The sequence below is a fragment of the Varroa jacobsoni genome, unplaced genomic scaffold, assembly GCF_002532875.2.
Source record: "Varroa jacobsoni isolate VJ856 unplaced genomic scaffold, vjacob_1.0 contig03290, whole genome shotgun sequence".
In the NCBI taxonomy this organism is placed as follows: domain Eukaryota; kingdom Metazoa; phylum Arthropoda; class Arachnida; order Mesostigmata; family Varroidae; genus Varroa; species Varroa jacobsoni.
In genome coordinates, this window is record NW_019214994.1 from 1 (window position 1) to 16,927 (window position 16,927).

Consider the following 16,927-nt stretch of genomic DNA (forward strand, 5'->3'; position numbering starts at 1 on the left):
ATATATATATATATATATATATATATATATTGGACGGCTTATCGTATTTGTTTTATTTTATTCGAGCTCTCTATTTATGACGTATTCGTCACGACACTTTACGATCTTCTCCCGTGACACAAATAAATTACCTACTTGGTTTCAGCAGAGATTTTCAGCTCTAGTGTTGGCGTCCATTCAGGTATATTAATGATACAAACTTGCTTTGCTTTTGATCCAGAAAAATCGTTACCCGTCGGTGCGAAATTTGAATAATACGCCGACCACAAGAAACTCCCACTTCGGGCAGCCGTAGCTACCTTTCCCATGAAGGGGGACTCCTTTGCCTTATGCGTTGATCTTTTCTGTCAGACAGCTTTGTTCACTCTATATGGTTGGACCGCAGCAATTCTTGACGATCGTCTCACTTTTCGCATAGTCCATAGAACGTTTCGTCGGGTGCTAATCTGGCTTAACTTTGGGTCCAAGCGTATCGCTTGGGGCTATCCACTTTTTTCAGCTTCATATCGACTTGTACACGTTACTGTCGTTGTCACCATAGGAATATGGCGTCATGTCTGCTGTGTTGTTCGATATTGCGTAAGATGTTGGAAGAAAATGGTTTCGTTTAGTCTTTCACTTTGCCTAAAAAAGGGGTCCGGGTTCTTTTATTGAATCCTATAGATCTGAGATGCCTCACGATAAATACAAGCTTGCAGCACATGCTCTTTATTAACTAACAAACGTTTTTTCTAGAAGGTCAATGGAGAATCTCAAATAGCTAATCGGATTGGGCACTAACTTACTCCTAATATCCGATTTTCATTTGGCAAGCCTCCATGAAGCAGTTATCGAATCCTCGTTGTATGCAGCACAAGTATATCGATCTATTTCACTATCTGTTCAAACTTGAAAAAGGGCCAAATCAAATAGCTATTAAAAATGTGTTTTTTTTTGTCACCTATCCATCTTTTGGCCTGGACTGAGGACAAAACTATGTTCTCGCCAACATACAATTGCAATAAAATTATCAACAGAGCGCTCCCCAATAGTATGTACAAGTAAGCAAGCAGTGCAAAGGCAAAAATGGAAGGGAATATTTAGAAGAATGTTCACAGATTTTCGACAAATCCAATTTATTTAGCATTTGCTAAAGTCGCTAAACGAAAAATGAGATGCTCCCTAACTTTATCTATCACATACGAGATATCTACTGGGCTATTTCCATTGCAAAGTAGAAATTGGTGTTTTTGCACGTTGGTTAACAGGCAGTGAAAAGTTTCTGGCTAGAATATCCTACTCTTCTATGCAGTTTCACATACAACCGCCGAACAGACAACAGCTCTGCAACAAAGCCGTTGGCTGCCACTCTTTTTAAACTGAACGAGCCACCCCCCCCCCCCTTATTCGCTATCGCTATGTTAAACAATATTAGTGATTATGACAACGTTTTTTTTATTGCATGTGACAACGATTGTTATTGCCGTTGGTGTAAACTGGATATAGTGATCTTGCAATGGTACTATTGGCGTTATTTTTCCTAGAAACTGCGAATATGGGCGTATCTCAGTACAGTTTCTATTGCATTTTCACAATCGACCGCAAATTCGAGCTATCGAGATACACAGTCTTCCTATTTGTGTACAAGTATGACATTGAGCGTTACTTATATATACATATGCAACACGTTATGACCTCTGCTTAATAGATAAAGTTGCTATCTCTCATGGTCGCTACAGTCAGCCGTCCGGGATGCCCATCCTGTTAGTCGGCCGCGTAGTATAGTGGGCTATTTGGCACCAACACGGTTTACAAGCCCCTTGAGATTCCCATCAGAATTATAAGAATCACTTACCCCAAGTACTTCATCGAGTTAACATGTGTATAGAGGACAGGGGCTATAGGGGTGAAAAATGAAGGAAACCTCAGAATAAAAAGTGACGTTAAACAGACTCAAGAAGGGCTAGAGTAGGTATCGGATTGCTTACGTATAGGGGTGCTATGGGGACCTCGTGAAGGCAGCCCTTTTGTAAATTGCTGGCATGCATGAACATTGTAACACAAGGCACTATACGTAGAAAAGAAACGATATCTAGTATGGTCAGTAGAGTATATAGCGATGGCGTTAGTACACCGCTCATCTATATTACTTGGTATATGTGTAAATATAGAAACGGCGAATCTTGTATATTTAGAAAAAGACTGCGTGCTGATTCCTTGTCGTTTGAAAACCGAAAGCCAAGAGAACTTAGCTCGCGTCACTGACTGAGCTCTTTAACGATTTTAACGATTTAACCTACCAGTGCAATTTGTGCTCGAGAAAAAAAGACCGTTTTTCTTCGGTAGTTAGAATGAAATAGATAGAAGGCCATAAAAAGGCAGAAAAATAAGATGTTAACATAAGGAACATACCTTGTTTGATATGGTCAAACCTGTTCGTACTTCATCGTTCGTGCCAGACAAATATATGAAAGTTTACGTATTTAAAGTATTTATGTGAAGTACGTTCTTAAACATAGATACAGCCCAGATACACGCAGAGCGTTGGCGTCAACACTACATTGAATACGGGTATTCGTACACACATGAAATTACCATCTAGATAAATACGTTTATGTTGGTAGAGCTATGTTTCTGCTATATAAGGGCTCATGTTTAAGAAAATTAAGTTATTACAATGTAAAAAAATCTAATTCTGACTAATTAATTTACGTTTCGCTTATATTCGAGCGCTGCCATTAATTTAAATTCCACTACCATTTAAACTTCAGAGTACGGTCTGCAACATCTTTGTTTGGAAGGAGATACGTTGGAAGAGCGCTGTGTATAGGCCTGATCTTAGTACAATGGATTCATTTCTTGTTGAAAACGTCGTTGGATTTCTCACATATCCTTCGTGAATAAAATACGTATAACGGCATGACCTATTTGTCTCATCCAACCACAGATGGTATTCAGGCTTTGGCCCTCCAATTAATGTTTTTCAATGGCCTACTTTGCACTTCCCAGCTTCGCTTTGTAATTGCTTCATGGGAACATAAACGTGATATATTCTCCAGCGATCCGCGATCCGTAACCTGGCGCCTTTTTTTTTTCTTAGCGATTTACACACGCAGTGGCTGTTTCAGATGTCGGCATTGCTTCGTGGCTTCGAGTGATCGGTGTCAATATGTTTGCTTGAATTCTTGTAGGACCTTTACGGCCAGCAACCTCTGTATCAACCCACGCTAGTGGAACCCATAAAAACTATTCATATCGTTCATACCGGTTATTCTACGGGGCAATCTAGACGGTGAAAACTGGCTACAGAAAAAAAAAACAAAAACAAGTCCAGAAGCTTTACTTAGTTTTTTTTCTTTCAGTCGCGACAAAACAAACTATGTGCCGAAGTAGCTTAAAAGTTGGGCACGATCCGTTTTCCAGCTAAATCCTTTGGTTGAAATGCAGCGGGCGGCTGGAACCATAGAGCCTTGTACAAGGCGCCACTGAAGGATAATGAGCACATGCATACAAAATGACCCGGCTAAAGAATTAACTTTAAACTTGTATGTATCATATTACTCGGTACGTATCCGTTTGCGCAGTTGCTTTTTGTTATAGCTCATGTAGCTGCTCACGATAATAAGAAAAAAGGAAACATAGGAAAAAAGGGGAAGGAAGCAAACGACTCTCCCAACAACTCCCTGCTCGGGACGAGAGCCTCTTTTAGATTCGACTCCACCCTATTGCTTTCCGAATTGAGAGGGCCCCTGTCCGTAAGGTGCGTACGGAATCATGCTAACACTAAACGCCAGCTATCGGCATCGGCTCTATCCAAGCCGACTTTTGCATTTGCCCTCAGTTGCGGCATTATGAGCTACAGTACGTCCAAGGATAGATGCCCGTGCAAATAGATGGTCGAGTCCTCCTTCCTATCCTTGAAGCATTTCTCATCTTTTTTCATTAATGCATACATAACAAACGTCCTGCCCGCCGGCCATCACGCTGGACGACTACCTAGCTTCAGCCGAACGTCTCTGCCGAGCCGGCAGGTAAAGAGGTGTCTCCTAAAGAACTGGCAATTAAGGCAATGTTTGTTTGTTTATTTATTTTCCTTTGCTTCAAATAGAAAGAGCGCTGTAGTTGTTTGTAGTCGAGACGAGATGCGCTCTCGAAAGTAGCACCACACCGCAAAACTATAGTGATTACCTGAAATGTGCACTCTGTGGTCGCTTATGCTGACGGCAAGCTGCAAGCGAATTGCCTAGCTTGAGGTCTGTGTGTATATATGAAGGGAAAAATGGGTCTACATGGGTCAGGGGCTATGTAAACTACCCTTTTTTTCCTAACAACAGGGCGTTACTTTAAAATCTTATTACCATGGAAATAGCAAGTTCGTGATTCGACCATAGTTTCGGCCATCCAAAAATTACATTTTTCAAAGCAAACCGGAAGCAAGTTAGGTTTTATAAAAGTCACTTGATTGTTCGATATTGTACGATGGCCCTGAGGGATATATACGCCAGAGTTGAGGTGGAGTTATATGGGCCACGGCATCTTGAGTGCATATGAAACTTGATGTCGGTCATGTTAATTTTAAGAAGAACTAGAAAGAATTGAATGATTTCAAAGTACAACTCAGGTTCGTAGATTTATAGTACAGATGTTTATATGTAAACCTAAACTAAGGCATAGTATTTCTCATTATCAACAACGTATTACAAGTTTTTGTTTTTGGAAGAAGCCTCCATTACCTTAGTGTAACGCACCGTCGAAACAAACCACTATTGCCGATATATGCAGCACACATTGCGGACAATCAAAATTAGCCGCAGATTATTTATTATACTGCAATTATGCATATTCGTGACAGTTATCCGAGCCTCAGTACGGTCGAGTTGGCTCTGAAGAACGGTGTACACGTTGTTACCGTTTTTCCCCATCTTTTCAATAAAATGCTATCGTATTTGTTAGCCATAGTCATTTTTAGAAAAAAGAGAAGAGTATTACGTTAGTTTTGTTAAGTGACTGATTCCTTCACTTAAAATCATTAGTTATTAATCAAAGTTATTAATAACTTTTATAGCTTGATCTTTGCGCCCTATGATCCTGTCTTGTGGAATTAAATAGGTCAACAGCACTTGTGTTTAATTGATGTTTTCTCAAGAACGAATGAGCCGTAAAAGAAGGGCCCGTGACAAATATATCCACAATTAATTTCCCCCTCATGGCACTAATGAGAACATTAAGTAAACTCTGTTCCATTTAGTCCCATCGCCTTTAGAACATCGTGAGTAATCTGGAACGTCCTCAGGCGAATATAGACATTTTTTGTCATGCTGCTTTATTATCCTGGCTAGATTGTAGCTGGCAGCTTGCCTCGAAGTTTTCCAATGTGAGAGTCTTCTTATTTGACAAAAGTCTCTGTCTACCTAGCAAGACCAAATCTGAATGAATGGTGAACGGTCAATTAACTTGTAAACCATTTCGTGGCCATGCAGCCGCTGAAATAGCAGATGCTACGTAATACTGGAGGGAGAACATGTGTAGTAGTTTTAAAATTGTATTTAGGTATCGGCAATTACTAGTCGAGGTCGAAACTCTCAATAGTCTCGCTTAATTTGCCGATGCGGTCGGTATTAACTGATCGTCTCGCACACTTACGGTCAACCAGCGTTTAAATTTAACTAATCAGTACTCGTAAGCATCGTCTGTCTCGGTCTTACTGACTGTCTTTCAAATGAAAGGATTCATTTTTTCTTATGCTTAGCGAAACGCCTACGTCAGCATCAACTGAAATGGCTGAAACTTTTACAAAGATTGTCACCATAGTATTTCTCACGAACAATGCCATCTTTTTCTTCGCTCGTATACATTGTTATCTGTGTCCATGCCGTGGCTTAGACAACTGATCGTGGAGCTGAAGAAAGCCAGGGCTCACCTACTAAAGCCCCGACATACAACTCAACGAATGTACTATGCAAGCAATATAGTAGAATTTTATTTTCCACTAATATTTAAGGCGTAGCGTAGGTGTTTAACGTAGTCTTGACAGAAATACAATTAGTATAAGTAATATACGAATCATCTATGCAGAAGAGGTGATCGTCCACTGCCGAGATCGCTTTCGGTAACCATAAAATGGCGTATTTTATCCTGTCTACTGTATTTAGCGGCGTTGTCTACTTTCGACAGAGTCTAATTAAGATGATTTTTAGCTTAAAAATACATATAGCGTAATTTATGGTCGTTTGATAGCTTGTTGCGGTGCGAACAGAACCATTATTTAGCTTATCACGCAATTCAACGGGTCGTTCCAGCAGAGCTCCATCTGTTAAGGAGTGTGGCACTAATCTAAATGGATAACATGAACGGCCGTTCTTCTCGCCGAGCGGAGCGCGCGAAATTCAATTTGATTTTTATATCGTTCTGTTATGTAACAACAAACTGTCACTTTAAATATAATATGAACAGTCAAATTGACATATATTAATATAGTAGTGTCAGCGATCAATCTAGTTATTTCGATCATAGTGTATATGATCTGTAGCTTTGTTGATTCGTATCAATTACGTGGACTTATTGGAAGAACCTCTGTTGCCGTTGAGCGTGACAAATTAGAGCACCTGTACAGTATCATCGTGATCCGAGAGCATGTGTTGATCACAATCTTCCAGACAAATGGATCGGACCAAGAGAAGATTTTGCGCTTCTTTCGATCTCATGTTATTCCTGTGGGTGAACCCTAGAGGTAAAGTCTACATCAGAAAACCGACGACACCGTAAAATTTTTTCAAAGAATTTTTGTTTCAACATCATCAAGCTCTTTGCAACAACTTTAAACGTCTGTGTGACCTATTCTATATAGAATGCGATCGTTTTTTGGCGATTCGAGCGTTAAGCGTATCTAAATAAATATTGAGACTATAATAAGCTTATTCGAAATGTGCCTACATTTTTTGGGATATCTTACGTGTTAGGTACATTTATTTTAAATAACGGCCTTCTAGTATAGATAAGAGTTTGTGCAGGCGAAGGTTGAAAAGGCTCTGTGCAAAACACTGGGTATGCTTATCGAAGATCCTCATAGGTATCGAATACATAAAATAAATTAGACAGTTACTACACATTTTGATTTTCACCTGCAGCTGCTTCAATTTTCTATAATCGTGACGGCTCTCTTAACTATCCTAACCCTAACCCTAACTATTTAATTTATTTTTTTAAAGAAAATTTTATCTAATCTTAAAACTAACCTTTTTTGCATGTTTCGTATCATTTATCATGAACAAATGCAGCCTGTTTTACGCGTAGCATTTCGTAATGTTTATTGTTATAGTTCCAACAATTGATCGCGAAGAACGGTTTTACAAAGACCTACTTCAAGCTGAGTTCCCTAGTCTGAATAAGTTAGGCTCTTTCTTCTTTTGTTAATTATAGAATTTGTCAAAATTCTCGCTAACGTCGAGGCCGCAGTCAGCTGAAAGCCAAAGGCGTTCAAAGCAATATCAGCCACTAATGTTCAACCTACTGTTTCGATTAATTAAAAACGAATATTACCTAAACCTCTAAACTTTTGGTACTTCAATTAATAACTATCGTTATTATAATTAATTATTATCGTGGGAGACTTCACGCTGGATTTAATTCGTACTCACTATAAACGTCTTACGCTCCATTGCGCACATATTTCTTCTATTATGGGTACTCGATTTTTGTAAACTTAAGTAGGATTAATATATAGGAGAGATTTAAATAGAGCTTTCAGCGTGACCCCAGCTCACCGATATATTAACCGAGCCGACTCAGATTGATCCCACCGACTACAAAGTATTTATACGTAAAACAATAGCGACCCAAAATTCGTGTCGTATATATATATATATATATATATATATATATATATATATATATATATATATACATTATATTACATATATATATGAAAAAACGGACTCCGTATACAGCTGCATGTGACCATACATCCAAACGACACCTTAATTCACGCTAGAAAGTTTTAAAACAAGATTATGATATTATAGATATTGGGTCATTATGATAAAAATTAAGTTAGGAAAGGAAGAGTGAGAGTACTTTCTTGGCGAACTTCAGAGCCTCACTCGCGCTGCTCCCTTACTGGTTAAGTTGTGTTATTTTCGGAGTGTTTCTGCCGTCTTGAAGAACAAGCAGGAGGGGTCGAGGACTAGCAAACTACGTCTTTAGCTGTGTTGGTCGGCATTATTCCAGGCATCGTAGATGCATCGGTTGTTAATACGTGTAACAAAGTTTGCCGCTGATATGGTCCCGGAAGTAGCATATAACAGGTGCTGTCGTTTCCGCCGACAACATCTTGTTTTTTATATATAACATCTTGTTTCTTGTTCGGATAGATCGGGTTCACTGGCTTACAGTGAGATTTCCGGAGTGATTGGCAGTTCCCAGGAGAAGAAAGGATAGATAATCTATTGTCTGCACACCCGAATGTCATAGATGTGTCGTCGATAGAATGTCCGTGCGTGACTGGCGAAGTATGTACCTACGACATTTCCCGGCGATGTTTGTTGTGGTTTGCATGTTTGTTTCGTTCTACGTGCATCATTGCACGTACCTCACAAGGGAGACGCGAATATTAAGAATCGCTGTCGTCGTGACCGCGATGTCTACCGCGATGGTTTGGGTGGCCAAACTTGGGGCTAGGAAGCCAAGGGCCATTGTCTCAAGTCTCGTGGTAAAAAAACTTGCCCCCGTCCAGCTTGAAGCTCGTGGACTTAATGCAGATAACTGAAATGCATTACCCCACAAAACGTGTTGAGCATATCGAACCTGTCACCTGTTAACGATATTAGTCTGTTTTACAAATAATCAATAGCTGTCTTCAGCGTTTCTTCCGTTACGGTGGTGGGTGGTGGGTGTCTCGCTTGTTTACTAGCTTGAATTTGTTTATTCCCCATCCTAGAAGGGTTTGGTGTGTCATGATAAGTGATATATGCATTGTCTTATTGCAGATGCTGATTGAACAGAAGGAAATAAATCACATCGTAAAATGCTATGTACGTGCAATGGTTGCGTGGTAGCTACTTCAGACAATCATTTTTAGTATAGTATTAGTCATTTCGGCTTCTAATTTCGCTGAACGATTATTATGAAACACTGTCAATATCCTATCAAGCAAAGTAGGTTCGATTCCTTTTCGAGCTGCCTTCATTACGCTCTAGCGTGTTAGCGGAAGTTCAATTCAAGCTGCAAAAATCATGCATGAAATTTCGAATATCAGTGTCCCGCGATTGTGAAGGCCGGCCTATTTTCATTCGCCATTAGTGCTCGATGTTCGAAGCGCTAACCGCCATTATTACGCATCTTCAACGCGATGTTTTACCCTTTGCGAGGCCGTCTTCTCTCTGCTAAAAGTAAAAACATGTAGACTCTTTCCTTGGCGCCTTCGTCCTCTTCTTAGCTGTCTTGTACGACTAGAGAGAGTATGGCGGCCAATTTCGAAATTCGGCTGGAGATGTTAGGTGGCTTTAGAAACCTTAACATTCCGGCGACGCCTTGTGGGTGTCTACGAATTGCTCTCAATTAACGCAAGCATATACCGCAACGATGCCATAGGCAATCTCAATGACACACGCAATCCGCCTTTCGACATTTTCCATAGACAGAAGTTATTAGACGAACTGAGTTATTGTACGAAATTGTAAAATCTCTACTCCTAACTGGGTCTAGCTCTATCGTGTTTGTCGATTTTTTCCTTCCTGGAGACTCTGAAAGACTCTCAGTAATTCCTGTTATGTTTTCCTTTTACGATTTTCTATTGTTCAGCCGATAGGCCTAGGACGACAGTTGATTATAAACCGCTTTGTTAATTTCACTTTTGAAGTTGGGCCGAAATTGAGTTTACGCTTTAGGTTAGGGATGTAAAACCTGTGGGGAACGGCACATACGTTCAGCAAGACCCACTTGAACTGGGGCGCTTAGTGAGAACAGCTCCTTGATGCTGTATCGGAAAAGTGATACCAAGAACTTGCTCAGACAATAAAAGTAACCAAAACCATTAAAAGATTTAACGGTTTTAGTTATTCCCATAGTCCAATGGGTTAAGTAAACGATGGGAAACTGAATTCACACTAACCGTTTCCATTTCTCGGATTAGAGATACGATATGCGTGTAGTACACTCAGTTTTAGAGGAACTCCAGCGATGTCGGCCATATGTATGAGACATTTAGATATACTGAGCAGAGATATTGTGCGAAGCATGCCTTAGCTCCCATTATATCCGCAACCGGGCCGACCTCTTTAATTTAAACGCAAATTGTCTGACAGATCTAATCGGTCGTAAATTCAACCAGTCTGACACATCAGAGCTTTATAGAGCGTAAAAATATTTTCCCGACCCTCTGTACATTGTCAATAGTGTAAAAGAGTTTTCTTAGCGAGCGAACTAATCGCGCACGCGTGTTTGGCTTATTCTCTACTTAAGCGTATTTACACCAGATATCTCAAAGAGAACGATGCTATCGTCAACTTAGGTTTCAGTCATATGCTCATAGTTGCCATTCCTACTTACGGACAACCGCTATAAATTTGATAATATTTTGAAAATGGGTCAGTTATGGTGAGTGATTTCTAGACACTAGAAGGTAATACGGAGTTGAAATGGAGCCATTTTATAGAAAACAAAACATTTCAAGAAGTGATACTTCACAGCTTTTACTCAATCCTAACAACCTGAGTAACGGAAAGGTGTCTGACGATAATCGAAGGGCAAGACGATCGATAATTATGTATCTGCTGAAAAGACACAGCCTGTACCGGCGGTGCCTTTTTAGTATGAACAAGTTATATGCTACGAAACTACTCAAAATCGGCCAGTTACTACATACCCATAAAGACCTTGTGAGTGCTACCGACGCACCTTTGCCGTATATATAAAAGGACTGATTATCAGACAAACGTAGGGTATCTAAAGTAATTATGTACAAAGCTCAGAACTCTGCTACGCTTCCGTTTTAGAAGTCCCATGTATTTGTCTTCCATGTACAGAGATCGGGCGCGCCCAACGCATTGGTATTATATATAATTGGGGTGCGCGCCATATTTGGCATTATCCCTATGTTAATCGGCTACGAAAAAATATGTAAAAACCTCTTGTGTAGTAACTGTGTGCCATTTCATCGTCGCTGTAGCCGAAGCCGTGGTCTCATAATCAGCCGTCACTATCCAACGTATGGCATTCCACTTTGCTCGCCGTCGGGAACTGACGTTTGGCTTGCGAATCTGTCTCCTAGGAATAGGCCTAGTCATTGTTAAGGTCCCCGGCACTGCTTCGTGGCCGGTGCCGCCACGATTGCCACAGACGCCGAGTGCATACCCGTGTCCCATGCTGCTACAAACTAGTAATTTCTGCTGCAGCTGGAGCACAGCTTGGGTCAGCGGAAGTACCGCAAAGGAATGCTGTGCACGTACAGCAGATCACTCCGTACTTTCGTCACGAGATATCCACTTTAGCCATACGCGCATATCTTTCTGCACACATACAGCCACGTACAACCAGACAGACATTTACATGCGATTGAGTAAACGGGTTCTCCGTATCCTAAATAAAGTAAGTATTTAAAATAATTTTTTCTTGTAAATGTAGCTGCTGCTAGTTTCGATCGTGAGCAAAGTCTCTAACAAATATATTTGTCCAAAGAAATATATTGCTATTATAATGATATTACGCCCATCACAGTTTACGGAGTATCCAGATAAACTTTGCAAGAGCTTCGTTATTATGCTGCCGCACATAACGTGGCTCTCACTGGCTTTTGTAACTCATCATTGGATCACAGATAGGACAGTTTCTGCTAGCATTTTTGAGGCAGTGAATGAAATTGTGGCCTTTCGTCCTGCTAGTCTTTGCATCGACACTTAGAATTTCCCATTTCTTTTTGGAGGCATGAAAGAGACCAAAATAGCAAACAGAAATGTTCAGGAAACACCTGTGTAACTTTTAGTAGGTGGGAATTGTGTCAATAAACTGTGTTACGAACACGCTACAAATTAGTTGCACCCTCATCGATGAATATATGGCTTTTCTAAGTTTATTCGTATTTAATATTTCTACGAAATCGACTGTAATATATTCTATTTCTACGTTTCGTATCGTAGAGATGCGTTGAGCAGGGCCAAACGCCTTGTTTGCTCTAGAGAGGGGGAGTGCAAAATTAATATGCCTTCTTTTCAAAACTAACCACACACAATCGAAGCTCGCAACAATGCCAGTATAACAAATTACCGACTCAAGAAATAAATTCTGAGAAATTAGATTTGCCTATCTAAAAATAAAAAAACTACGAAAAAAAACTGGGCTACAATCTGTAGATTATCTATCCACTGGCGTAAAACCTCTGATACCGTCGGACGCATTTCTGTTTATGACGTGCTAATGTAATCGTCAAATTTGAGCTAACATTGTTCTGAAAATCTGGCAAGATTCAAAAAATGTATTATTAATCTACCTCGAAGAATACCTGTGCCTCAGACTGTTAGTCTTTTGTTAATAAGTGACTTCGTTGACTCGGAAATCATAGTTTCCGTCTCTTACAAGGCGTAAAAACGTAAGTACGTTATAAACTTAAGTTGAGCAATGAGAACAATTTCAGATTAAGCACTTATTAGATGTGGAAAAAGGTTGAGCTTTCGTAGGTGGGAAAACGGTACCGTTAGTAAATTGTATCACTGAATAGCAACAGTAGCGATAGGCCTGCGCAGCAGAATTCGTTCCCTTTTCTTCTTTAGAACATTGAGCAGTGTTTACATCTGTGCGCTCTAACTTATATATAGCTTACCTGTCACACGCGAGTACTACTATCGACACTAATAATAACTAACTACTAACGGTGATACTCGTGGCCGCTTCGCCTCCTTCGCCCAAAGGGTAAAAATTATCATAATAGCAAATAGGCAACTTATCTTCTAAGTCACTTTGAGGTGTTCCATAAAAGACAGGGCATGTCGTTTTGTGCCTAGCTTGAAGCAGGACACCATTGTCCTTGAAATGAAAGTGCGCGATGATTTATAGCCTTTGAATGCTGAGCTATAGTCGATCTTCTTTGTTGCGAGTCCGACCGCGCGCAAAAAAAAAAGATTTCCGTTTAGTTTTGTTGAGCGGTCATAAATGATAGCAGCTATTTGAACAAAAGATCTAAGCATTCCGCTGAGACATTTCATCACCATGTTCGAGTTTGTGTTCAGTTTTTTTTATATTTTAGCATGTTACATTGTTGCGTAACTATTTGAATACTGTTACTCGATTATGCTTATTTCCACTATTAACGCCTATACTTCTTATTTACTCAAGGACGAAGTTTTGCTAGCGAATGTACTGAAAATAAGTTACTATAATTTACATGTATACCGATCTAGAGAAATCTGTCTATTTGCCTATTTTTTTTGCTGTACTAAAAATTTTGCATCGCGGGTTTGTCCGATCCAAGTCAACCTGTCAGAAAGCATGGATAAGACTGATTTTCCACTGGTCGCTAGGATGTCCTTAAAACGAAAGCTGCGTGTCCACATGACGCACACCACGTTTGCTAGGCCAACTTTTTTTCTACACCTATGCAAAGCAGACTATTAGGAGTAGCTCGCTGATAACAAAGTGCATTAATCTACTATGCTATCAGATACAGAACGCTGCGTCTCAAAGTGCGGGTACAGGTGAACAAACCCAACTTGTGCTACGAGTCACGCTTTGCATACAACCGTCCATAACGTACGGTGACTGGTTGCCGGCTTGACCATGTTAAAATGATGCTGGGACAAAAACCGCAATACGAAGGGTCTTCGGAAGGCTGCAGACATGGCAGAGGAAGCAAACGATCAAGAGCGGTTGTACACTTCAAGAAAAAGTGAAGCTACACACTAATCGACGTGGATCCGGGCAATCACCTTACATTACAATCGCGAATAGTACAAATCGTCATCAAGCACGAGACAATGGACGATGCCCCTAATAGTCGCTGAAGCATTTTTCCAAACCACCATAAACAACATTTATGCCAATGTTGGGACGATGGACAAGACTTACTGTCACTGGTAAGCCCTTCCTTTCAAAGGTGAGATGGCACACATGCATGCAGGTAAATAAAATCACGAATCTGCATGCTTTTATCTACACACTTCGCGCAGCAGTTTTTTGAAGAAGACAGTGTCAGGCAATATATAGATAGCAACTCAAAAATTACAGACGTACTTTGTACAACAGCTCTCAATGATTAAATGAGAGCTGTTAATTAAATCCATCATAAAATATACAGTAAAACATTTACAAGGAGTCTTAACGGTATATTCCAATCAGTGAAACAAAATAACAATGGACATCGAAGATCAAACAGGCGCGTCCGTAGAGGCAAAACACACGAAGTGAACACCAGCAGCCAATGCGACTGGCCGAACTGACGCTGAGGATATCTATTCTACGAGTATAAATATCGTAAAACGACCAATAATGTTGTCATACTATCCACCAACAAGCAGGACTCAACTGAGAAGGCTATGTCGACGTGATGGGCAAGTTTGCCCAAAGATATATGCTAGTTTTCATTAAAAAATGGTACGCTAAACCACTGTTTGCATTAGAAGATTTTCTTGAGACGTCAACGCACGCTGCTCGATTAGTTCAGTACCGAATTGTGCAGACGCGGCCCACTTCATAAGCGAACTTCTAAGCAACATTGAGCTATCTAAAGCGACCAAAAAAAAGGATCACCGATAAGGAACGTAGATACTTCTAAACTTTGCGGAGGAAACACAATGGCCGTGCATGGTACGTAAAAAGAGCTAATTAATGATCAATTAGCTCATTTTACGACCACCAGTAAATGACGACTGAAATGATCAGCGCAGATATAAGGCCAGATCATCTTGCCCCCAGCTCCATCGTTTATAAAATGTTGATATTTCATGAAGATGGTATCCATTTCCGATTAAGTTAGATTTTACAATGACAATTTTACAAAGTGAGATTTTACAAGGGCTATCGATGGACGACGCTCTCATCTCAGTTGGAAACCTGTCTTCAATCACGGTTATCTATCTTGCCGAAGTACTCCTTTACGATAACACGGATACAAAAAGATTGTCGTTCGTAACGATATGGTGCGTATATATGTTGATCAAGGACAACTTCCCTCGTCTCTTAACACACGCACGCTGACCTATTCTATTAGAAATGTCCTGCTTTTAAAACCATGTCTATAATCCCGACATTCACGACATTCCAGCAGGCACCGGACTAAGCCTATGGGTCGGCCTAATTATCTATGTACCCGATACGGAAGTGACAGAACCATCTTATCGGCCGTTTCTTCCGATAACGCATCTTAACCTAAACAGCTAAATTTCTTCATGGGTTTAGGCAGCATTTGTACCTTTATCTCAATAAAGTCGAAAATATCGAGGATTTTCGCAGAAATGTCGCTCATATTTAAAGTGCTCTATCTTATATCGGAACAAAGAGATTGCGACAATACCAGTACATAAACTATTGTCGAATTTCCGCTTTCAGATGACGCGCACCCCGGTTTTCAGATATGTAACGTTAAAATTGCCTAACTGATAAAACAGTTACTACTTTTCAACAACCCTATATGCATATATATTTCTTTTATTAGGGGTTGACGGCTTAAGTGGTTGACTCACGCCTGATAGAGCTGCTATTTTCCCTCCAACTACGACTATTTTCCCTCTTAAATTTCGCTCTCCGTCGGGCCCGATCCGTAACTAACACTACCGTAAGCCGATAGTAGGCATGATAGATGCCTACCGGATTGAATAGCCGGGGCCATATTGTGAGTTTCAAATATAGCACCGTTTATTTACCTTTGATAGTATTTGCGTTTGTACAATAATGACCAGTAACAAAATATGAATAATACATAATATATGACATAATGATCATTCATTCATATGAGCTGAGGCATCAGTGAGCAACAGCCGGCATTTGCCAGAGCTTTTTTTTTTTTTTTAGCAGCTATTAGAAACACATACCCGCTAGATAAATGGAACCGCCCGTTCGGTGGAAGCCACGAACCACGAAACGAGTAACTTCCAGCCATTGCCTCTCGTCGCTTTCGTATTAAGAAAATTCACCGTTTACTTCGGTAAACCTTTGGCACTGCCCGTTGAAACATTCAAAGAAAATCCGAATTTCAAAAACGAAATCTCAGATACCAGATAAGCATCAGGGTTTTAACAAAAAGGCAAACTAGTCAGTTTCTTGTTGTGCAATGAAAGCTCAAAGTACGCTTTAAGAAAGGGGCTTTTACTTCACTGAATAATTCGCTACTGTAAAGTCGTCCAAATTATAATTACCGCCTAAGCCAGCGCCATTGTGAGATTGAATAGAGGAAACGCTATCACTAGGGAAAGGCGACTGGGTGTCTTAATCGTACGAGATGTGGTCAACGTGTTTCTGTATTTATATGCGATGTACGAGTTTAAGTTGTGACCATTGAAAACGATAAACTGCCCGGGATACGAAAATCTGTTAACATACCAACGGGCAAATTTGGCCGTTTAAGACAATGTATCGCCTATTGAATTTTACGGCCATTGTCTTATCCGTACTGACCATTAGTCCCAGTTCCATCACTGCTATGTGAAATCTTATCCGAACTTGCCGTAGTTGGAATCCACTAAACCTTAGTTTACAGAGTCTTCCGTAAAAAAGGAAAACTTCGACCATTTTTCTTGTATCTTCCTATTATGAAAGGAAGATATTTAGGTGAGGCTGCGAACAGAAAAGAGCTCGGACTGTCACTTTGGGCCAGGTCAGTTGCTTCTGAGAAGAAGACAGTTTTGCTACTCCGTCATCAATTCTTACAGCGTAAGGTGGACGTATTTGCACATAACTACGTTAAAGTATGCAAAACCAGATTTTTGCCGCTTTGAAACCAACAAACGCCGCGTATAGGGGGTTCCCT